The 26019-nt window shown below is 34.1% G+C and overlaps 1 non-coding gene across 1 annotated transcript; it reads left to right on the top strand.

Annotated features, from left to right (window-relative positions):
• Positions 1–6728: 6728 nt before the first annotated feature.
• On the top strand, positions 6729–6835 carry LOC111892093 (small nucleolar RNA R71). The gene has a single exon (XR_002850429.1). It is a non-coding gene; the product is annotated as a small nucleolar RNA R71 (small nucleolar RNA).
• The last annotated feature ends 19184 nt before the right edge of the window (positions 6836–26019 follow it).

Genomic DNA, 26019 nt, shown 5'->3' with positions numbered 1-26019 from the left:
AGTGTACCTAGTCGAATTATAGAATCGTTGGGTAAGTCGGGTGTTGATCACAGGGAACGTTGTTGAATAATTAATTTATCTACTACTAAATTAACCTAATTACTAACAAAGGAAGGGTTTTTATATAATTTTGCAAGTTTAGATAAACTTAATTCTTTAACAAACACAATCAATAAACAAAACACTTCTGTTAGTTCGAGTCCACTTTCACTCAGTGGTTATACATTACTATGACTATTACTGTTGGTTACCAATTAATGAAGTATTAGCAATTTAGTTCTAAATCTACTAATTATTAATCAATTCGTGTACATCTATGTATGGTCACACAATAGTTAACACATAATCAATTACTAAATAAGATTGGAGCCATGAAAGATTGATTAATCAAAACACAATTACAGTCATAATATGATTTCTCTAGCACAACTTAATTCAATGATTCAATTACTTATCTAAGATTAGTTTGATCTTAGCTCTAATAAACTAGCGTTCACTGAATTATTAGGTATTCAAATTCATGCAGATTTGTATTCACCAACTACACAGAACAAGAATTTAAAGCAATCAAGTATTTAAATTAAACATGCTAGGTAAAATCAATCAACACAAGCATATTACCAACAAGTAAAGTCAAATCTAATGCATTAAAACCATGAGTTCCATCTTCATCTAGCTAACAGAAGCAGCTAGATTTAGTTGGACATACTAACAACTAAACAAACAAAAACTATAATCAAAGACATGTTTAAGTGTACCAATCTATAAACCAATTTATGAACTTCTTCTTCCTTGGTGTTAAAACCAACTTCCAAATATTCTCTTCCTCTGAAATTCGTCTCTAGGAGCCCTTCTAAGCCAGCCAAAAGTCTCCCAAATCGTAATGGGCAAGGGAATTTATAGTTTTCTGATTTCCTGAGTTCACGTCGTGAATATGAGATAACCGTGTTCGGCAAGGACTCTTCCACCCTCATGCATATCTTCTAAAACTCTCCACTCACGTCGTGAATACCTAAGAATTCACGGCGTGAGTACGTCTTTTGGGTGATTTTCCGTTCTTCTTTTCTTTAATCCTCCAAAGTTCCATATTTTGTCAATTTCAGTCCCTATCTTCGAAGATGCTTATATTTGGCTGCAAAAGAACAAATTAAACTTATAAGTACCATTATTCTATGTAAATGACCAAAATATTAATAGAAATGTAATTAAATATTGCCTAAAATTATGTATAAATATGGCAATATCAAAATACCCCATACTTGTTCTTTGTTTTCCCTCAAGCAAATTTAATTATTAAATCAAACATTCATCACCAATATCACATAGAACGATCCAACTCAAGCTCAGCCATTATGCTGAAACCTCAACGCATGCATTTGTGTCTAAATTTTTTCCTAAGTAACCCCCCTCAATTCTAAATACTCACAATCCTCATAAACACTTGTCCAATTCTTTTGAATAATGCTCATTTTATGCAACCCTCCGAATCCAGCCCCAAAAAGCTTTCTAACCTCAAGGTATTTTTGTAAAGCTACCTAAGTATACATAAACTAGAGAATTACAACTTTTTAGAAGATACCACAACTTGGAGCTCTTGAATTCTTCTTTTCTTTGATGTTTGATCTTTTATTTCTTTGAATTCACTTCTTTCATGATTTTTGGCATCTTCAACTTTCAACTTTTAGAATTTTGATCTTTTGATCTTCAAACTTTGATACTTTTATGCTCCAAAATTCTTCAATTTCTTTACTTTTGGTAATTTCTCTCTCTTTTTTTACATGTATCTCACTTTTTTATATCACTCAAAAACCTACATGCTTAAGCAGGAGCGCTTAACTTCAACCTTTATTGGTTAAGACATAGCTTTCCTGGATACATTTCAAGTTTAGGCTACTAAACATATCGCATCCCTTAAACTAAGAGAGGTTGTGTTTTTGTCCAATGATTTCACTAGAATAAAGGAGGCCACAAATGCACTATAACGAATATTGACTCAACTAAGCATTTGAGCTCTTATCGGATCATCCCATATAACACTAGCAACTGTAGTTCAAATTATTAATACTAAATCCAACTAGTAAAGAAAAATTTAAAATTACCAAATTATCTAGCAATTTACTTTTTCTACCCCCTACCCCACACTTATTACATACAATGCCCTCATTGTATGCATAAAATGAAATTCAAAAGCAATAAAAGGGAGAAAAAGGAACATACTCCCCTGGGATAGAAGTGGCAAGATCGAACTCCAAACATGTAGTTGACATGTGCATCTCGAATATTGAACTTCATCTAGAAAGGAACTTGAACTTGTACTCGTGAAAGATGTAAGTAAGCCAACAAGTGAAAAAACAATGAATCAAAACTTCAATCTCCCATAAGAATAGTGTAAGTATTCAAAATGTGTATAGTAGAGGAAATAGCCATAATGCTCGTCATAAAACACCGAATTTTGGTGAAACTGGAAAATTCATGACGTGAAAAAGATAGTCTCACGACGTGAACTCGCAGGAATGTGGATTCAGAAATCTCTTGGAACCGAACTCACGACGTGAATAGTAGAAGCTCATGTCGTGAGAACTGGGCAATTGAAAAATGAAACTTCCCATTCTTCTTATTACTTTTAGCATCCCACTCCAATATCTAAATTAATAAAGATACTTTTGAATGCAAAAGTTGTATGACTCCTTGCTAATTTTATCCTCTCTCTCTCTCTCTCTCTCTCTCCCTCTCTCTCTCTCTCTCTCTCTCTCTCTCTCCGTCCTCTCACGTTCCTCCGCCTTGGCCTTTGTTGTGGTTCGGGTTGGTTACCCTGCTGCTCACCACCATCATCATCCGACTCCACAATACCCCAGTGGATTCCAAAATTTTGGACCACCTGCATGGTCTCCAAATACCCCATGCTAAAATCATGATCATCCATGCGGGTCATGGAACGAGTGATATCGGGAACCAGTAACTCATACGATCGGGCCAACCGGGTAATGTATTGCCCTCCATAAATAGGACTCCTGGGGCGAGAATTGGCAGCCGAGCTAGCCAAGAAGCGTGCTAAAAAGTAGGGAATGTTGCAACACACTCCCGGCTGCAAAATACACCATAAAAGAAGAGATTCTGCTTTGTCACTTTGTCCCCATGCCTTCTGTGATTAATTGCGAAAGTGATCAGTTGGCGGAGTAGACGGTGGATAGGAGACCGAATGCTACTCTCGAGGGACACTCCGGAATTGAATATCCCGGAGGCAATACTATGCCAAAAATCATAACCAGTAACACCATCAGTATACTCTCGAGCTGCCTCCCTCAAAAACATATCACACTCGGGAGTCATTTCCTCTTAGGGATTATAAATCCCAACCCTCCACGAAAACTCCATGAGGCTACATTCCCAGTACTCCCCCGAGACGAAAGACCAGTGCTTGCGGATAATGGGGATCTTGGACATTCTCGTGGAATGTCACCATGGAGAAAAACTCCACACAAAATTCTCTATAAACTTGCTCTTGAACTTGGAAAAGATTTTGCCAACCCGCGCAAGTAAAAGAAAAACCATCCCTAATAAATAATTTGGTAAGAAACAGGGACATCCTCTCCACGATTCCAACCTCCCTTAAGCGTGTCCAGTTTATGGTGGGAGAGACTGCCATCTCGCGGTTGTATAACCACCCCAATCTGTTATTCCGTCGGGTCAAGACTCCTTGAGAAATTGAAGTTGGGAAAGTATAAAACAGGTGTAAACCTGCCACTCCAATAGGTACCTCCCTTCTAGGACCCATTTCTGCAAAAACAAACAACAAACACTGCCAAAAGAAACAACCCAACAAATTAGAAATTAACATAACTGAAGTTGTCAAGTCCCAGTATTCACGTCGTGAGTTCGTAACGCAACAACCATAATCACTAATATCAGGACGCAAATTAGGTCAAAATGTTAATGGGGTTTACTCCTATGCTAATTCCAACCACAAATCATTAACATTCCAATGTTGTTACTGGATTTGTGGGGAAAATTTTCGACATCTCAACTAAATACAAACCCTAACCCTAAGTTTCAACTATTAAAGAGGAATTAGACACGAGAATAAAGAAGTATTACCTTAGATCGAAAGATTACCTAAGCAAAAACAAAATTGGAGTGTATGTCGGCCAAAATCGAAGCAAGGGGGACCAGATTTCTTGTTCACTTCGTGGGAATAAAGAATGAGTTGGTCAAAGAGATTCTGTGTTCTTTAATCTGTGGTCCCGTGTTTGTTACTGTTCACGTCGTGAATCCTTAAGGATTCACGTCGTGAGTCCTATATGGGCTTAATGTTGGGCCATTCATTCCTCATCAAAAATGGATTAGTCTAGGGCCATTTAGTTTAATAGAAAATGGGCTGATATGTATCAATGATATATTGTCCGGTTCATTCAGAACTTACATCATGAATACTGTATGATAATTTGTTAGTATTAATCCAAGTTTGTCTATTAACTAAATTCTTAATTATTACCACTTCATTTTTAGGGACCCCACACTCAGTGTTTAATTATAAATAAAGTGAGTTGGATGATATGATATATGTTTCTAAGACTAAAATGCAAAAACTAAAAAGAAAAAAGAAAAAAAAATGCAAACCAAACTCGGGTTGTCTCCTGAGAAGCGCTTTTTTTAGGAGTCTTGAGCCGGACTCCGTGCCTCCTACGTCGTATCGTCAGAAGAGTCCACCACCAGGATCTTTTGCTCCTTAATACGCCTCTTGTAAGCTTACACTCGACGAATATACACCTTTTTAGAATTCTCTTTTTTAGCCTTGACTTCGTTTCCATCGAGCTTGCGTTTGATCCCTTGAATCTTTAATTCTTCATCATCTTTAAGCTCCATAGTATCCTTCTCTTCTTTCACCACTGGACTTATTACTTTTGAAGTAACCTCCTCTTCGTCACTCGACATCTCATCATCTTCCTTGCTTACCCAAGAAGTTGGATTCGTGTAGGCAATGACTTCAACTAAAAATGGAACAGATGCTCTCGGTTTTGTTCTTTTAACTTGTTGAATTGTTTTGATTTCTTCTTCCACGAGCTTCTCTAATTCTTCAAGTTCATTGTCTTCATCAATGTTGAAAACCTCTTCTTGAGCATCACTCCTTTGGAAACCATCTTCTATTCCAAAAATTTCCTTCTCATCCCCAACTCTTAAGGTGAGCTTGGACTCACGTATATCAACCAAAGCTCCAGCAGTGTTGTAATAATTGGAGCATTAGGATCTTCTTTCATATCCAAAACCACAAAGTCTATTGGAAAAACAAAATTCCCAATTTTCACGAGAATATCTTCCACAATGCCTCGGGGCTGTGTCACTGAACGGTTTGCCATGTGAATAGTCATCTTTGTAGCCTTCAACTTCTGAATATTCAACTTTTGATAAAATGAATAAGGCATCAAATGTATTCTAGCCCCAGAATCGGCTAAAGCATAAACCTTCATATTATTCCCAAACTCACATGGGAGAGTAAGTCGTCTAGGATCCCTCATCTTCTTAGGTATCTCTCCCAACACCTTTTTTGAGCTTTGCTCACTTAGGATCACCTTAGAATTCTCCTTTATTTGCTGATGAGTGTCTAACAATTCTTGTAGGAACTTAGCGTATTCTGGAACTTTTGCAAGTGAATTAATAAAAGGAGTATTAATAGGAATACCCTTCAATTGCTTGATAAACTGCAGATGTTATCTCTCCAGTGGACTAAGATTAGCTCTAGACGGGAATGGAAAAGGCAGTTTATAAGCTGGAATAGATACGAATTTCATCTATTCAGACCGAGCCCACGACGTGAGCATAGCGGGCTCACGACGTGAACTGGGTATTCCAGCAGATTCTTCAATTTCGAGCTTTGGCTTCTTTGGCTTTGGATCAGGCTGCTGTGGCTCCACTTTTAAGGCTTCTAGGAACTCAGAAATGGCCTCTTCTTCAATATCTATGGCCATTACATGAGATTGGGTCTTCTTTTCAGGATTTTTCGGGAACATCTTCTCATTAACCAAAGTGGTAAGTTGACCAAGTTGTACTTCAAGGTTATTGATGGAGGCTTGTTGATTTTTTATTAATGCCCGCTGATCTATCATCATTGTGTGATGATTCTTCATTATAGTTCTTTGTTTTTCCATTGCAGTGTCAGTAGCATCATGTCTTTTTTCTGAAGCTTCCATAAATTTCATCAACATGGTCTCTAATTCTGAATTCTTCTTAGCTAGTGATTGCTCTCTTTGGTAGAATCCTCTGCCAGTTTGTGTATATTTTTCTTCCTTTTGTTTCTTATATTCATCGTAAGCCAGCCACTCTTTCTTTGGTTTCCTCCAGTCTTCATCATACTTGTCCCCACTCGAATAGCAAAGTTGAGCTTTCTTGTTTCCATATTCATCCAAGTTGTAATCTTTTGTCAAATGTGGGCCATTACATCTCTCGCAACCAACTCGAATTGCATGAATTGATTGGTCCATTTGTGTCAATCTCTTATCCACAGTGTTAAGCATTGCCATCACAGTAGCCATCTATTCAGTTTGTGCATCCTAACTCCTTTCATGCTTTCATTCCTTGGATTGTGGTATTCACGAGAATGTTTTGCAAATTCTTCGTCTAATTCCTTGACTTTGCCCAGATTTTTCTTTGTAAGTGGTCATTGAGAATCAAGGAGTTGTCTTGTCATCACATTGACCCCGTCATAGAATATGGACACTTCTTGTTGAGTGTTAAGGTCATGTTAAGGACAATTCCTTAACAACCCTTTATAACACTCCCATGCTTCGTAAAGTGACTCCCCTGGGTTTTGCTCAAAATTGGCTATTGCTTTCTTGAGTTTAGCTATCTTGGATGGTGGACAGAATTGGTCTGGAAACTGCTCACGCATTTGAGCCCAAGTAGTTATTGTACCAGGTGTAAGTGCTTTTAACCAATCCTTTGCAGCTCCTTTAAAATTAACAGGAAGCATCCTTAGCAAGACGATATCTCTGTTAACATTCAGGACATTGAAGTCATTAGCAATGTCATTCACTTCATTTAAGTACTTGAACACATCCTCATGATCTTTCCCATAGAATGGGATATCCTTTAGTGCAGAAAGGATATGTCCTTTCAGCTCGAATGTGGCAGTGGCAGGAATGACAGGTTGTACTAAGCCTGGACCAACGTCATCTCGAATTCTTTTTCTGTAAGCTCCCATAGACATTTCTTCAATATTCGCCATCTTGTTCCTTGGCTCGTTCTCGGGTTCACTTGTATGTAATTCAAATTCAGGCTCAGTATCGTATTCAGACTTGGTTTGGAAGGGTATTTGATCCAAGTGTTCAAGCTTGCTCTTGTCCTTTGAAGATGAACTTGACTCCCCCGTTTTCTTCCCCGAATTCTTTGAGAACACTGATTTGAATTCTTGTAAAGGTGTCTTCTTTGGTGTTTGATCTTCTTTCACGCTCTTATCCTTCTTTTTGTGAATTGTAGACTCGGGATCTTCAAGTGGTGGCACCAAAGGTGTGTTAGAACCTCTGGTCATGAATTCCTGAAATAAAATGATAAAACGTAAAGGTGAACTAAGAAAAACGAACTGAAATACACAAAACTAAGGACTTCAGTTCTCACGTCGTGAATCTTAAAGGTTCACATCGTGAATCCTGTAATGTAGAAAAAAAATTAAAACAGAAAAGTAACTTCTTGCAGGTTTTACCCTACAAAAAGGATCGATTAATTTAAAGCAAACAAACTAATAATTATCTAAGCCGTTCCTCGGCAATGTCACCAAAAAATTGATGTGCACAAAAGTACCCACTAATTTTAAATTTATAACCTAACTAACTTAACTAACTAAAATGCACCTAGGCAGTGTACCTCGTCGAATTATAGAATAGTTGGGTAAGTCAGGTGTCGATCATAAGGAACGTTGTTGAATAATTAATTTATCTACTACTAAATTAACCTAATTACTAACAAAGGACGGGTTTTTATCTAATTTTGCAAGTTTAGATAAGCTTAATTCTTTAACAAACACAATCAATAAACAAAACACTTTTGTTTGTTCGAGTCCACTTTCACTCAATGGTTATACATTACTATGACTACTACTGTTGGTTACCAATTAATGAAGTATTAGAAATTTAGTTCTAAATCTACTAATTATTAATCAATTCGTGTAAATCTATGTATGGTCACACAATAGTTAATACATAATCAATTACCAAATAAGATTGGAGCCATGAAAGATTGATTAATCAAAACACAATTACAGTCATAATATGAATTCTCTAGCACAACTTAATTCAATGATTCAATTACTTATCTAAGATTAGTTTGATCTTAGCTCTAATAAACTAGTGTTCACTGAATTATTAGGTATTCAAATTCATGCAGATTTGTATTCACTAACTACACAGAACAAGAATTTAAGATTGGAGCCATGAAAGATTGATTAATCAAAACACAATTACAGTCATAATATGAATTCTCTAGCACAACTTAATTCAATGATTCAATTACTTATCTAAGATTAGTTTGATCTTAGCTCTAATAAACTAGTGTTCACTGAATTATTAGGTATTCAAATTCATGCAGATTTGTATTCACTAACTACACAGAACAAGAATTTAAAGCAATCAAGTATTTAAATTAAACATGCTAGGTAAAATCAATCAACACAAGCATATTACCAACAAGTAAAGTCAAATCTAATGCATTAAAACCATGAGTTCCAGCTTCATCTAGCTAACATAAGCAGCTAGATTTAGCTGGACATAATAACAACTAAACAAACAAAAACTATAATCAAAGACATGTTTAAGTGTACCAATCTATAAACCAATTTATGAACTTCTTCTTCCTTGGTGTTAAAACCAACTTCCAGATCTTCTCTTCCTCTGAAATTCATCTCTAGGATCCCTTCTAAGCCATCCAAATGTCTCCTAAATCGTAATGGGCAAGGGAATTTATAGTTTTCTGATTTCCTGAGTTCACGTCGTGAACCATAAGGATTCACGTCGTGAATATGAGATAACTGTGTTCGACAAGCACTCTTCCACCCGCATGCGTATCTTCTAAAACTCTCCACTCACGTTGTGAATTCCTAAGAATTCATGTCGTGAGTACGTCTTTTGGGTGATTTTCCGTTCTTCTTTTCTTCAATCCTCCATATTCTGTGAATTTCAGTCCATATCTTCGAAGATGCTTCTATTTGGCTGCAAAATAACAAATTAAACTTATAAGTACCATTATTCTATATAAATGGCCAAAATATTAATAGAAATGTAATTAAATATTGCCTAAAAATATGTATAAATATGGCAATATCAATGTATAATTTTTTTAATTAAACTTTGAATTTATTATACTAGTTTCTAAATTTTCTAGATTAAATTATGTATTAATTGTAATAAGTGTTTTAAGTTGATAATATGGATTTGAATACTACCTTTTGTGTATTAAAATATGAATTTAGTGTACTAAGCTGTAAGTTTTGTGTTTTAAACTGTGAATTGATTGTATTAAACTTTGAAATTTCTTCTTAAACTATGAATTGACTGCATTAAGTTGTGAACTTTCTGTTTGATTTATAAATTGACTGGATTAAACTATGAATTATGTGTATGAAACTATAGAGTTACTTATATTAAGCTATGAATTTTGTGTATAATCTTTGAATTGACTATATAAAGAGCGTTAAGTTGAAAATTTGGTTGTGGATGCATACTTTTTGTATATTAAACTTCGAATTTTGTGTACTAAACTGTGATTTTTGTATTTTAAACTGTGTATTGATTGCATTAAACTTTGGTTTTTTTTCTTAGACTATGAATTGACTATATTAAGCTGTGAATTTTGTGTATTAAATTATGAATTGATTTTATTAATATGTGAATAAATGGACATTTAGGTATAATTATTTTATAACTTTTTTGTTTTCTTTTGAAATAATATAAATTTTATTCACGACTTAATATATTAAATTCATAATTTAAAATATGAATGATTTATGTATAAAGTTTTTTGTTAATTTTCTTCTAAATATTTATTTTTTGTGTTGTATAAATATGTAAAAATACATTAGTTTTTAATAATAATTTTGTATTAAATTAAAAGTAAGTGAAACAAATGGTTTTATTAGACTGTGAATTTAGTATTTAAGTTATTAATGTATGACTTTATTTACAGATTTGTATTAAGCTGTGAATGAATTGACATTAAGTTGCGATTATTTTATAATTTTTTTGTTTGCTTTTGAAATAATGCAAATTTTATTGACAGCTTAATATATTAAATTCACAATTTAGAATGTAAATGATTTATGTATAATTTTTTTTGTTAATTTTCTTCTGAATATATTTAATTTTTTGTGTTGTATAAGCATGTAAGAATACATGAATTTTAATAATAGTTTTGCATTAAATTCAAAACAAGTGAAATAAATGGTTTTATTAGACTGTGAATGTAGTATTTAAGTTATTAATGCATGACTTTATTTACAGATCTGATTTAGAAGAAAATGTTGGTTGCGATACTGGTACAGGTGGTTGGTGGCAGCGTGTGGTGGTGGTGGTATTAGAAGAGTTTGAATTTTTGATTTCTTTTAGTTTGTGAATTATTGTAAAATGATTTGTATTATGTTGTGAATTTTGTGAACTAAACTATAAATAGACTGTATAAACTTGTAAGTTATAAGTTTTCTGTTTAAATATTAGAGTATATAAAAATGAAATTTATACTACAAAAATTACAATTTTGCCCTTTTTGTTTCAAAAAGACAAAAAAGTAGGATTTTCACATGTTTAATAAGAATATAATGTAAATATTTACTAACTAATGGGGGTTCTTAGGGTTCTTGATCTTTTGTGGTTCTTATTTAAACTACTATATATATATATATATATATATATATATATATATATATATATATATATATATATATATATATATATATATATATATATATATATATATATATATATATATATAATTTTGGGTCTGTTGCAAAATTAAATATTTATCATACAATAAATTCCTAAAATGCTTGTTTAAAATATCAGGTTTGGAGTTGTGGCTTATGTGGTCAGCTTTGCTTGAGTACCACCAACAGTTTGGAGTCGATCATCGTTCTCATATTCCAATGTAATCAACTCCACCGCTTATTTTGACATGTATCTAATCCTTTGTATTTGTCTCTTCCTTATCTTTCTATCTTCGTCTTTCTCTAAGAAAAAAACTCGTCACCACCATCGCCCCTTTCGGTAATACTGACTTCGGTGAAAGAAGCTTATGGTATTCATAACTTGACGCCTTTGTCTCCGGCGGCGACTTGACGATTGTGCTTCAAATCCGATGCGTTTTGGTTTTCTTTTTGTGAACCACCAACAGTTGATTCAATGTTTTTCTCTATTGAAGATCGAAAAATCATTGCATGTCATTAAAGGAAACCTTCGTCTGCGATTCTACAAATTCTGAGAATCGATATTTTTATGGATAAAGTCAGGTATGTTGGTGGTGAATAACGCAATCAGATGTAGATAAGGTGGTGTTTTATCTATTCAACTTCGATTCATTTTTCTCTAGATTAACCACTAACCGAAGCTTAAAAGACCAGACCTCCTTCCATAATCGGTAGTTCTAATCCCAATTATTAGGTCAGAAGGTAATTCTCTACCTCCATTGTCGGCTTCTTTTTAGGTATCTCGAAATTTTACTATTTTTTTATAATTTTCATAGCTTTTATATGAAATTGGACGTGTTGGGGTAGATGGGAGAGTATCTCATTGTCAAGCTAAGGAAATTAGACATGTACATGTAACTATTTATAAGCTTCCAATTCTCATTTAAAAAATTTTCTTTTGTTAAAAAGAAATAAGCGTTTACCATATGTGAGATGTTTTTACAGTGGTAGAGTAGATGAATATATAGGTGTTGGAATTTTAGCTTTCTTTATTTTTAGGTCAATATGGCATACCATGTGTTCGAGGAAATGTTTAAGAGAATTAGTTTTTGATTAAACTCAGTTTTTTTATTAGGAATTGAAATTAGGTTGTTTTAATGTGAAAATGTTATAATCTGCTTCTATTTATTTGAAATGTTATCCAGGTACAAATTTCAAGTCCTTTACTACTTAAAGGATTTGGTGGGATTAAGGTGAAAGTTGATTACTTTCCTAACATTCATACATCACAATTTGAGTCTGTTTAAAATCACAACACCTAAAATATCATGATTCTTGTAGAAAATGGAATTTTGTTGCTTATACAAAGTATTTGGTATTTTATTACATGTTTCTAGGCAATTGTTTCTCTGAGATCAGTTAGTATAATCATTTAAGTAAAGGTTTCCTTTGATTCATTTCTCTTTTGGTTACATTTATTTGCTTTCCTGCTTATTTCATAAGAATTAGGAAGATCAGGTAGAACTTCACATTATGGAAACACAGCTGACTCACCTACTTTATTTCTTTGCTTAATATATATCGTTCTACTTCGATTTATTTCATAAAGGGTTAAATGAGAAATTAGTAATATGCATTTTTATAGTATTTCATTCCACTTTCATTTTTCTTATTGAATCATGTTTTTTTTTGAAAAATCTACTATAGAAATGTTCTAAGATATAATTGGAGCACTGGATAGATTTTTTAAAATACAGTTTCTTGGTAATAAAAAAATCTAAAGTACAATGTAATACTAGGTAAAGTTTTCAAAGTACGGTGTGTAAATAAGATAATAATACAAGGAAATGAAAGTAGGATGCTATAATCTAAACTTACCATAAAATTTTTGTGAAAGGATAAATGCAAAAAATATCAACGGACTTTATTTATTCGGTTTTTTTTAGCATTTACTTCCATTTCTACTTATCATAGCTCTTAACTTTCAAAACTATGTCCAATTATGGGAATGTCATCCTAATATAAGTAATTTACATTATTGTATTTGTGTGGATTTCTTGAAATATGATGTCTTTTTAATAAAAAATTTAAAGTGAGTATCCATTTCTTAGTGTATGATGTAGGGAAAAGATTTAGGATACCTCAAGTTTTTACTAATACATTCTACTTTGGTAATTATACTTACTCATGCTATTCTATATTAATTTTTTTTCTTTACCTATTCCATCCAATACCATTTCATTTGTGATTTTAGGAAAATAAGATCATTTTTTAAAACTGTCAGAAATTTCCTTGTTAAAAAGTTTTTTTTTTTAGGATTGGCTGAATCCATGATATCTAGTGGATGTGAATTGAGAGCCTAAACACGGAATGACAGATCTTGGTCACGTTCGACATGCAAATGCTTTGGCTTTAAGCAAATACAAAAACAAACTTTTTACCACCAACTTAGAGGTATTTGTTTTGTTTGCTTTGCACCTATTTTAAGTAGTCACATTTAAATTTTGTTGAAGAGTCATAATCCACGCGAAGGAGGGGTCCTTTCCTAGTTACTATTACAATAATAAATATATGTCAACAAAACTATAATTACACCATTTGCTTAACTTGGAGAGTTGGGATTTTTTGGTGCAAAATTGTTAGTTATATAGTATTAATATGAATTTCCAAATATATGATGGTAATCATCGGATCATATTATAATTTTGTTAATTTGCTGCTTATAATTGCTAATTATTAGAAATATCAACCATCTTTTATAAAAGTATTTTTCATCTTTTAATGTATCACTAACAATATTAATCTTAGATTTAAATTACATATGTTTTTATATGGAGTAGTGAGAACAATAAACAAATATGACAAATGAAATTGCTAGATGAGAGTATGTTAATGACAACACTTGTGGATTATGTGCAACGTTCCCAAAATACCGAGTAAAAATTTCATTTAAATAAGTTAAAGCCATTCTATCATTGTTCAAAAAGACGACACAGAGTCAAAGAATTCTCAAAACATCAGAGTAATTTGTAAAGTATTAGTTCAGAATAAAACTCCAGGGGATGCAATGTGTACAGGTCGGGCACTTCCTTTTAAAAATGGAAGTACCTAAAACCATAAACATAAACTGTAAGCACAAAACTTAGTGAGTTCCCCAAAGTACCACATACCAAATATACGAATGGGTTTAGCCCTGGGGTATATTCCAACCCAATATATAATCATGGGCCTAGCCCTGGGGTCTCTTTCAACCCATTCATACAATAATGGGCCCATCATTGGGGTTTATTTCAACCCAATCATTCAAACATGAAAGAGTCACAAAGACAAATAGCATCTTACATACACAATTTAGCGGGTCAACATTGGTGCCTTTGACCCACAAGCATAATGAAAAGACTCACCTCACAGTCTGAAAGAATAGTTGCACCGACACTGATCCAAAAGATATCTCTACAGGTCACCTATACAATTAACAAGGACTCAAATCTCACACTATTATTCAAATTACGCAAAATTCCATTAGGTCAAACTTGGTCAAAATCTTAGTCAAAGTCAAGTCAAAAATTCAAATTGGCTGAGTATGCCCTGCGTACTTAGTGACTACACTGGGCATAGTCATGACTCAACCAAACCACGAGGTTTTAACCCAGTACGCGCAACGTACCTCTTGGTACGTCCAACGTATTCCGCTTGGGTCAAAATCTTCTCATTAAAAGCTTATTCTTTAAAGACCTTTCGTCCAAATTTAGATTTAGACCCATAACATTGTTTTAAGTCATAAAGTTTCTGCCTTTATGACTTTACATGGCTAGAAAGGGTCCAAACGAGAAAAACCTAACTTAAAAATCCATTAAGACATCATAACTCTTGCATGGAGGGGATAGAATGACCAAGATCACAAATTTATGGTTCCTAATAGCTCCATAATCGATAAAGTTTCCAACTTTATCCATTAGGATGGTCCAAATAACGAAGATCTAGTCTTTAAGTCTCATAGGGACCAAAAATGAATCTTTCTCAACTTAATCCATTAAGTCCAAGTCTCCAACCTTCAGATCTGAATCAATATGATGTTTAGATGGATGAAGTTTCCAACTTTATCCATAACAAGGTCACAAACTTTAAAGATATAAACTTTATGCACTAAAGTGACCAAAAAGTGACAAATATGAAAATTAACATGATCTGTGAAGCTAAGGAGCTAGTTTGAAGCTTTTTACTTACAAAGGTCTAGAAATGATGTAATATTGTTGGATATATGCTTGAATCCTTCTTCCATACACTTCGCCACCACCTTGTTCTTCAAGATCCCACATTCTAATGAAGAAATAAGCTCATAAATGATGTCAAGGCTCGAAATAATTGAGATGAGGCTAGGGTTTCGAGTTAGAGGCTCAAGAGGGTGGAGGCTCATGATAGGATGGACCCCCAAGGGGTTAAAGACCTTAAATAGGGCTCAAAACCATGAAAATTTTTTTTTTACTCTGCAATGGTACACCCAATGCACCGAAAGTTATGACCATCATAACGCCCTATAAATGAGACTTCCTCAACCCAGTATGCCCAACGTACTCCTAGTGTACGCCCAATGTACTGCCAGACTCCCTTTGCCAAACTTCAAACATCCATAACTTTTTCATTTCAAATTCGTTTTCGGTGTTCTTTATATGCACACAAAAGTATTGAATAGCCCCACAATCCTATCTAATTAATTTTAACTTTAAACAAACTGAACTAATATCCTTAATCCAAGAAAGAAGTCTGAAACATCACTTTTCCCGTTTTACCCTTTGACTCTAAAACACAAACCAAGGGCTTGGATTGCATAACCAATATTATCAACATCTAATAGGGTATAAACCTTACTCCCTTGAATCCCAAGGCCTTTTACTAGATCCATTTATTGTCCACAATCCTGAAAAATGGAACTTTTCGAAACAGGGTGTTACAACTCTCCCCCACTTAAATTCGATTTCGTCCTTGAAATCATTATTTACTACTTTCTCTGCCATGATGTAACATACATGTTTGGAAATCGTGTTTTATAATAAATAATATTATGTGATTTTGAGTATTGAGTTCTAACATATAGTTTTTTCTAGAAATAAAGTAAAACTATGATTAGAATCACTTGGAAAATATTGGAAGTCTTATGAGATTCCAATCTAATATTGAATTTTAACGAAAATATAAAATTTTAAATAAGTAAAATTTTATTATTAAAAATTGTAAAGAATCTCGTTAGAAACATTTAGGTGAGAACCTCATCGAAATCCGAGTTATAACGAAGAAGTTATGACTATTTGAAGTTTCGCGATAGAACCGACACGACGCCGAATGACTTAAAAAGTGAGTTTTTGTGTTAGGGTCGAAATGTTGTAAAGAGTCGAAGTCTGTTTGATGTACCTTTCGTATGTTTTATAATATATTTACTATGGTATCCTTTATACGAAGTATAATGTCTATGCCTTAGTATTTTTTTATGCTTTCACGTCTCTTATAAATAAGGACATTACTTAGAGTTAGATAAGAGTCTTTACAGAACTTGTCTATTTTTCTCTGTAAAACTGTTGAAAGTATAATTGAATTGAAACCAGATTATATTTACATATCGTGTTCATAGTACGTTTTTGTTACTCTAAATTGTTTCATACTCGATTATCACTTCTTTAATTGGTATCTGAGCAGGAATCATTACTGCGATCTGATTTTCAGTTGAATCTTTCGTTTTTGAGTCGTAAAGTTTGATTCAAAAGCTTCCGCACTGTTAGATTCAGAAAATCATCTCTGATCATCAATTTTGATTCGATCCTACATTTGATTTGCATAATCGAGTGTTTAATTTTGAGTTTCTGATCAATTCATTCAATCACATTCAAATTTCTTCAAGTTTTCTGAAAAATTCTTATCCGTACGATAATGGTAAATTTCAACATGAACACAATGATTTCTTTCTCTCATCTATTAGGATCTTCCACTAAAATTCCTATGTTGATTTCGGAGTATTATGACCAATGGGCTGATCGCATAGAGGATTATCTAAATAGTTTGGATGAAGAACTCTGGAATTGCATCTCAGGAACTGCTCAACCTCCATTGAATGTTCAATCCACAAGGTTGAAGAAAAAACGAAAAGCGTTGTATGAGAGAATTGAGAGGTGCACTGCCTCCTGTGGTTTACAGTTACATGCATGGTTGTAAGAGTGCAAAGGAAATCTGGAATACTCTCAAGGAGAAATATCAGGGAAGCAAGAAGACTAAAATCAATTCAGTTAAGCAATGTCTTGCGGAACTGAAAGAATTCAGACAAAAGGAGAGTGAAACAATTGAAGTTTACTATGATCGTCTGAATGAGCTGATTTATCAGTGCAATCGGTATGCAATCATGAGGTCTAATATAGAGTTCAATCTCATATTTGTGATGGGACTTCGTAGGGAGTGGAGGAGTGTTAGCATGATGGTGAAAAATCAACAGAATTTCGACACATCTTCTCTAAATGATTTGTACAATCAACTTAAAACTCATGAAAGTGAAGTGAACGAAATGGCAGAAGAGTCGAAGCTCAGCCTGGGAGGTCCTTTAGCACTTGTCTCAAAAGTGTCTGAAAGGGAAGCATGCGAAGATGGTGATTCTGATGATGAAGAGGGGTTTATCCTGAATTCGGATGATGAGGCAATAGCTTTTTATTCAAACAATAGAGTCAAAAAGTTTTTCAAGAAACCGTTCAATCCAAAAGTGAAGCAAAGTGAGGGAAAAAGAAGTTTTATGAAAAAGACTGCTGGAGAGGAGAAAAAGAAGTTTGAAAAGAATGATGGGAAGGTAGTTGAGGATAAGAATGAGAGGAAGTTGAAAGGAGATTCGGGTGTGGATTGTCATTATTGCAACGGAGCAAATCATTTAGCAAATGATTGCATGCTTCGTAAGAAGGATGAAAGAAAGAACAAAGTGAAGGACGAAGCTTACTATGCTGAGAGGCTAGAGGAAGTGAGAGCTAAGGCGAAGAATATGTCTTTGGTGGCTATAGGTGAATAGGAGGATGATGGCACTTATCAAATCTGGTCTTTAGGCTTAGATGATGAAGGAATGCGTAATCCTATGCATGGTGCCATGTATGCGAAGCTGGAGGAAGATTCAGATGAAGAAGTAACGGGTCGATGCTTCGTGTCTAAATTTGCTGATAAGTCTCCAATGACAATTATGGTATGTTCTATTCTTGAATCTTTCAATATTCCTTTAAGTGCATATAATTCTAAAATTGTTGCTTTTGGTGATACTGTTGCTTACTTTGATTCACTTGTGGTGTCTACTAGTAACGAAGCTAAGAAATTAAGCACAGAGTTGTTAAAGACTCAGAAGATGTTAAACTCGAAAATAACCAAAATAGAACGTTTAGAATTGCAAGTTACAAATATCATGTGTGATAGGGATTCTCTTACAAGTGATGTAAAACTTTTGTTAGCTCAACGTAATATTTACTGTAATGCTGCTAAAAGACTTTATGGTAAATTGGTTGCATTGCATCATCCATGTGAAATTAGCAAGGAGCAACATAGAAAATTATTGCCTTTTCTAGCATTTGAAAGAGAGAAGGTTGATAATATTTCATATGATTGTGAGAAAAATATTGCTGAGTTTGACAAAGTTTCTGATGATAGATATGCATATGGAATTGTCAAAATTGATGAATGTATTGATACAAATGAATTCGTCAACATTGTGAATGATACTTTGACTAAATCTGAACAAATCAAAATTTTGTAAAAGACTGAGAATTCGACATCTGGTTCTCAATCTAATTATGTTGATATTGAAGATAACTCTGACAATATTAGTGAAATTAGTGATATTGAGGATGTTGATTGTTCTCAATTGTCTGTCATTAATGTTGTATCAAAATCTAAAGGAAAAGAAATAGGTAAGGATTCGAGTGTTAAGATTGACACTAACAAACCTTCAACTTCGAAAGTTTGTGATCCTGATTTTGTGGATATCCCAGATAGTCAAATGGATAGCAGTGATGATGAAGATGATTCGAACAAAAAAGTCTCATTGAACAAAGATTCGAAAGAAACTGAAATTCCATGAATACTTGTTGATCAAGTGTATGGGAATACATAAAAATTCGACAAAGTGTTGTCAGAACAGGGTGCTCATTTTCTGGAAACGAACACTGTGGTGTATCCAAATTTCAAGTGGACTGATGATGTTATATTTCCGAATCAAGTCTTTGTTACTACTGGGAATGTTGAGAATATAAAACTGGAGTTCAAGAAATTAGTTGAAGAAGAAAATAAGAAAACAACATACGAAGGATTCTTTGCCAATCAAAACACTATCAAAAACACATTAACAAAAAATTCATATGTTTTTCAAAGACAAAAACCTCAACGAAAATGGGTTGAGAAACAAAAAGTTGTGAAAGAAGTTACAAAAGAGGTTATTGTGGAGACTGAACCGGTTGTCACATTAAATTCAAAAGAATTTAAAGAACAAATTGAAAATTTTTGAAAAGAAAATAAAATTTCAAAAAGACAAGCACGAAAGAAGATTTTCTGGCTAACTGTTGAGTCTTGAAAGAAACAAAATGGCTTGACATCGAAAACATCTGAAAACAAAAAGACTCCATTTGTTAAGAACAAGTCTTCGTATTCATCATCTTATTCAGACAAAAAGAAAAATCATGCTCAATGAAATAAATCAACGTCTAAATTCAATCCACAAAACAAGTTTTCAAAAGTTCAGAAAACATCATTTTCTTCAAGTGCTAATAATTCTTCAAAACAATTTCAAAATCAAAAAGTTGGAAATCGTTTTTTGTATCATCCACAACAAAAAATTTCTCAAAATCAGAAATTAAAACCAAAGTCATTTCCAAATCAATCAACACGTTTTCAAAATGGATTTTCTCCAAAAACAAATGATGAACAAAAGGTTCTTGGTAAATGTGCTCAAACATTTCGTCCAAATTCCAATGTTGATTTTATTCCACAAAAACCTATTTTTCCAAATCCTTCGGTGAAAGAAAACCTTAAAAGTTTCTTACACAAAAGGGTTGTCTCGAGAGAAAAACATTGATCACTTGCTTGAAGGAAAAGGACGAATGTATCAATCAAGAAAATACTCTCAACAACAAATTCAAGAAGCCTATGAGAAGTATGTGAAATTTTTGTCAATTGAAAATTCATCTTCAAAAGATTCGAATCTTTCAGTAAAGACATGGATACCGGTTTTGAAAGAAAAGAATGTTGAAACACAACCTAAGAAGACGAAGGTATATGTCAGTGACAATCCCAAACTAACGAAAACTTATGTTTCGGTTCCTTTACCTAGTGATGTGGAATTAATTGATAGTCTCAAAACTAAAGTTTGTGATTGGGTTAAAAATTCTGCATTTCATTCTGTTTTTAAAACTAATTTCCAAGGACCCAAATAGCCTTGGGTACCTAAATTCTTTCATTAATCGCAGGTACTCTATGACGAGCAATATCATGAGAAATGGTATATCGATAGTGGTTGCTCACGTCACATGACTGGCCGAAAAGAAAATTTAAGAGATTTTCGAAAATTGGAAAATACTGGAGTTGTGAAGTTCAGAAACAATCACAAATGTCAAGTCAAAGGATACGGCAAAGTAACGAATGGACAATTCACTATAAATCGTGTGGCTTATGTCGAAGGTCTTAAACATAATTTGATAAGTGTTTCACAACTTGTTGTGGGCATTGGCAATCAAGTTGTGTTTAACGAAGTAGGAAGTATTATCTCAAAGATTGAAAGGAACGAAGTGTTGCTGAAATCAAAACGATATGACGATATGTTTACTCTTGATATCAAACCGATTGTTGGGAAACCTTCAATTTATTTACTTTCAAAAGCTACATCTGATGTTAACTGGTTATGGCATCGATGTTTATCACATTTAAATTTTCGAAATTTAAATAAGTTGGTAATGATACCTTATGTGCAGCTTGCGAACAAGGGAAACATCATAGGAAAGGACATCCAATTGTTATAGATTCGAAAATTGTGGAACCGTTGGAACTTCTTCATATTGACCTTTGTGGACCATCAACTTTTGAAACTCTCAACAAGAAACGATACATTTTGGTTAATGTTGATGATTTTTCTCGATTTACTTGGGTGAATTTTCTCAGGTTAAAGTATGAAGTCGCTCAAACAATGATTGATTTTATCAAAAAAATTGAGAAGATTTTGAAAAAGAATGTTCGAAAAATCAAAAGTGATAATGGCTCTGTGTTCAAAATAATATGCTGGATTCGTACTTAATTGAGAAAGGAATTTCGCATAATTTTTTGTCACCATATACACCACAACAAAATGGTGTAGTTGAACGAAGGAATAGGTCACTTTGTGAAGCAGCCAGAACAATGTTGACATATGCAAATCTTCCACAATATTTTTGGGCCGAAGCGGTGTCAAGAACATGTTTTACTCATAATCGTTCTTTTATTCATCGACGTTTCAATATCACTCCATATGAAATTATCAATAACCGAAAACCAAATGTTAAATTCTTTCATGTGTTTGGTTGTAGGTGCTTTATCATGAATCTCAAGGATAATTTTTCGAAATTTCAAGCTAAGGATGACGAAGAAATATTTTTAGGATATTCGCACAATTCAGTTGCATACAGAGTGTTAAATAAGCGTACACGAAAAGTCAAAGAGACATTCAAACTTACTTTTGATGACTATTATGTCAAACAAGTTGACAGACTTTTCGAACAAAATCTGATTATTAATGAATCCAATGATGAGTCTGAAATTGCGAGTTTATCTGATTTTGATTATGATTTAATTTTTGGTGTTCCTGAAAGGGCCGTGAATGCTGAAGATCATGTGAATGATAATCACCAATCAGAATTTTCAAAGCATTTTGATGACTCGGAACTCACTCAAATTATTGTTGATAGTAATTCAACATCTAATTATCCAGGAATTGGCGAAAGTATGCACAATCATCCAGTGGAGGGGGAGCACTTGGATTTGAATACTCTGATTGAGGGGGAGCATCAAGTTGAGGGGGAGCAACATAATCATAATGATAATGATATGATAAGTCTTGATCAAAATGATGAATTTCACGAAATAAATGATAATCTTTCTATTGCAGGTTCAGAAAATGAAGATTTATACGAAGATGCACATTTGGATTTTGATCCAGCATATCCACCACTCGAAAAATGGACAAAAGATCATCCGAAAGAACAAGTAATTGGGAATCCACAAGATGGAGTTTTAAGAAGAGCTCAACTTCATGCAAAGAATGAGGTACTGAATATTAATCAAGAATATTGTATGTTCAATGTTTTCATTTCGAAAATTGAACCAAAGACAGTTAAGGATGCAATGGAACACTCTGATTGGGTTGTTGCAATGCAATCTGAATTGGCTGAGTTTGAACGAAACAAGGTTTGGAGATTAATTCCTAAAACATTAATAAGTTTAGGGTATAGGGTGAAACATCCCAAAAATACAAGCCAAAAATTTCATTTTTAAAATCATTTAACAAACATAATATTATCATCATAAAATCAAATCATCAAACATGTATCTCAAAATCTCATAAAATCTATCAACATATAACTGTCTTATATAAAATATCAGAGTAAGCACCCAAGCTAATAAAAATTGTGTGTGTGCCATGCCATCGACTCGAGCCCTTCCCTTTGCTAGCTGAAGTACCAGAAACCAAAACTGAAACTGTAAGCACGAAGCTTAGTGCGCTCCCCCAAACTACCAGATACCATACACATGTAACATGAAACTAGGAGATACGGGCCCCACCCACACTCGTGGAGACACGAGCCCTGCCCACACTCCACTAACTAGGAGATATGAGACTCGCCCACACCCCGCTAACTCTGAGATACTGGCCCCATCCACACTCAGCTACTTCGAGATATGGGCCCCGCTCATACTCGACTGCTATGAGATATGGGCCCCGCCTACACTCAGCTACTAGGCAGGCATACAAGCATCACACAGAGAACAAGTATAACTAGATCTATCATTCAGACTTATATCATAATCAAACTCAACTACTAGGAAATATGGGCCCCACCCACACTCGCTGAGTCCCATGGTTTTCAAGTCCGTTACTACATCTACTTTGCTGAGTCCTCATCCTGGACTCAACTAGTTCCCTTCTAGACTCAACTGGATCTCTTCGAATCAGAAAAAGGTTGGGGAACGAAACCCCGACTCGCCGAGTCCCATGAACGACTCGTCGAGTCGACTAATGTCCAAGTCCATAACTCGATTTCTGTTGTGCAAATCTCATCTAAAAGGTATCTGGGCTCCTAATATCGATATAATACGTAAAGTCATGAACTTTACGTACATGCATAGGACTTTTATGCTCAAAGGACCAAAAATAGGGTTTATTACATACATGGGTTCTCGTGGCCATAAAGATGGCACCTTTATGCCATGAGGACCCTCCAAGGTTCCAGATTTGAAGGTATATCAACTTGGGAAATCCAAGTCTCAAGGATCAAGCTTCTTGTACCCAAAACTCCATAAAAATGACCACAAGGAGATCTAAGAGACTACAAGTCAAGTATGAAGCTTGATTACCAGAAAGTGAAGAGAAAACGATGTTGTTTCTGGATCTACAATCTTCTCTTGAAGTCCTTCTTCTTCCTCTTCTTCATACAAGCTTTAGATTACATAACATTACTCAAAAATTGCACTCAAACACTCACAAGGCTCAAGGTGAGGAGTTAGGGTTTTCTAGACGTCGAGGGAGTGATAAGGGAGGCCACAAGGATGTTATATTCCTTTAAATAGGGGAACAAACCCTTAAAATTAGGGTTTCCATCAGACAGCTCCTACTCGCCGAGTCGGTCTTCCGACTCGTCGAGTAGGTCACTTAGTTCCCCGAATTGGAGTCGATCCTACTCGATGAGTTGAGCCTCCAACTCGCGAGTCCGTGGGTAAAATATGAAGTTTGGCTTGAATTTAAATGTGTACCTGAGACTAGGTGTTACAATTCTCCCCCACTTATCTTAGTTCACCCTCGAAGTCTGTTGTCTCTGAAAACAACTTTGGGTAGTGCTCTCTCATTTCCTCCTCGGGCTCTGTCACACCCAAAAACCTGAACGGCGGAAACATTCTGGGGCGGAGGACGTCATGTACAGTATCATAACAATGCAGAGTAGTAAAAAAGCATCAACATCATCCATTGCATTAATAGTATAGTTTAATACATGTGTGTTCTTTTCATAGTAATAAGACACCAAAAATGAATAATCAAAATAAAAGACGAGTCTTGACTGCGCTCCGTCTTCTCAAAACCTGCCATCGGTACCTGTCTACTGATGACCTGAGAATACAAGTTATTTTGAAAGCGCATATCAGCATTTAAACTGGTGAGTTCATAAGTATTTTAGTGTCAGTGTTTGTATACGTTTACTGAAAATGTTTATGAATGCTCAATTGAAATGTTTGTATATGTTTGAAAACTCCTAGAAAGTCCTGTATTTTCTACTAGTATAAAAAGTAGTCTTCTACCAAGACCCGACTGTTTTGTGTGTTTGTTTCTCTGTAAAAGTGAATGCTTTTCCCAAACATGACTATCCTTACCAAAATATAGTTTTATATTACTCTTTATGTGAGAAGATCACAATTTGAATATAATGGGAAAATGTATGTGTATTGCAGTATTATTTGTATTAACTACTGAAGCAATAACTAACTTAAAACCAATGGTTTAATTAAGGCAAAATGTGATAAGATTGTTACCATACTAAACTGACTATAACACGACGATGAAAGACGTCGGAAGAAATGACATTTGGCACCTGTAGACTTGAAAATCCCACTGTAGCGAACAACAAAGGTGTAGGATAGTCAATCCAGTATAGATGTATACGTAAACTCACGCTCTCCCTCCAGGAGATTCTGGTTAAAAAACGTGACACAACGAAATGGTCGCAGTGTCATGAAGTAGTATCTCACATTATGTTATTTCTGAACCTTGTTATAGTATACTTGTTATAGTAATAGTATTCTCCGTATAGTATTCTGTGTTATATTATTCTTTGTTGTAGTATTCTCTGTTATAGTATTTGTATAGATAGTATTCTCCTAAACTATACCTGTTATAGTTTAATAGTGATTTCTGTAATTGAATAAATGACTGAATGTATACCTTTGCTACCCAAAGGTACTGATTTGATTGATAGTACTTTTATATCTACATATGTATACATAGTATATCTAATATTTAGACGACCTTCGGACAAATAATCGATAACCTATGTCCACATCCAAACAAGGAAAAGGAAATAAAGCGAGTTAGCAGTCCTAAGTCCTTTAAACATTATTTATATAACTATACATATATAGACATGCTTTTGACAATATGTAAGTTTAAAAGAGGTTTTGTAATACATTTAAAGAGTTTTGAACAATAAATAATAATGACTTGATTTTAGTTTATAAAATGATTTAAAAGTAGTTTGTTTGATAACATAGTTTAAAGTCAATGAAATCCTTTGTTTGAAACACAGTTTGAAGTATATGAAAACCTTTGTTTGAAACACAATTATAAATCACATGTGATTGATTATATAACTAACATGTTTTCTACTTGTATTCCCCACATAAAAGCATTTAAAGTCATTTAAAAGATAAGTTAAGGGGTATGAACTCATATGTAGTGAGTAACTTGAATGTAAGATCGATGAAGGATGCTAAGTGTCAAGTGAAGGCTTTGAGCACACACGGATCCTAATTAGCATATAATGACCCATATATGTATCTATTTAATTTTTATAACATCTAATCATGAAATGGAACAATCTTAGGGACTAGGTAACACTTGTATTGAAGTGTTAAACCACATAGGATTGCATATAAGGCAAGTGTGGCCTCACATTGGAGTTTACAGCCAACATGGAAGTCTCACATGAGTTTACGGTCAAAGGGGTTCATGGCCCTATGAGTTTATGACCGTAAACTCATGGTATTTTGTACCAAATTGTGTGTTAAGGTCTTACAAGTCATTAGGAAGTGTTATAGGTTCAAGTCCAAGCCTTAGGAAGGAGTGGTGGCACAAATGCACCACAAATTAGGGTTTACAGCCCAAGGAGATTGCCTTGGCCATAAAC

Source organism: Lactuca sativa, chromosome 1, assembly GCF_002870075.4.
Source record: "Lactuca sativa cultivar Salinas chromosome 1, Lsat_Salinas_v11, whole genome shotgun sequence".
Taxonomy (NCBI): Eukaryota; Viridiplantae; Streptophyta; class Magnoliopsida; order Asterales; family Asteraceae; genus Lactuca; species Lactuca sativa.
This window is presented reverse-complemented; position numbering and strand designations above follow the sequence as displayed.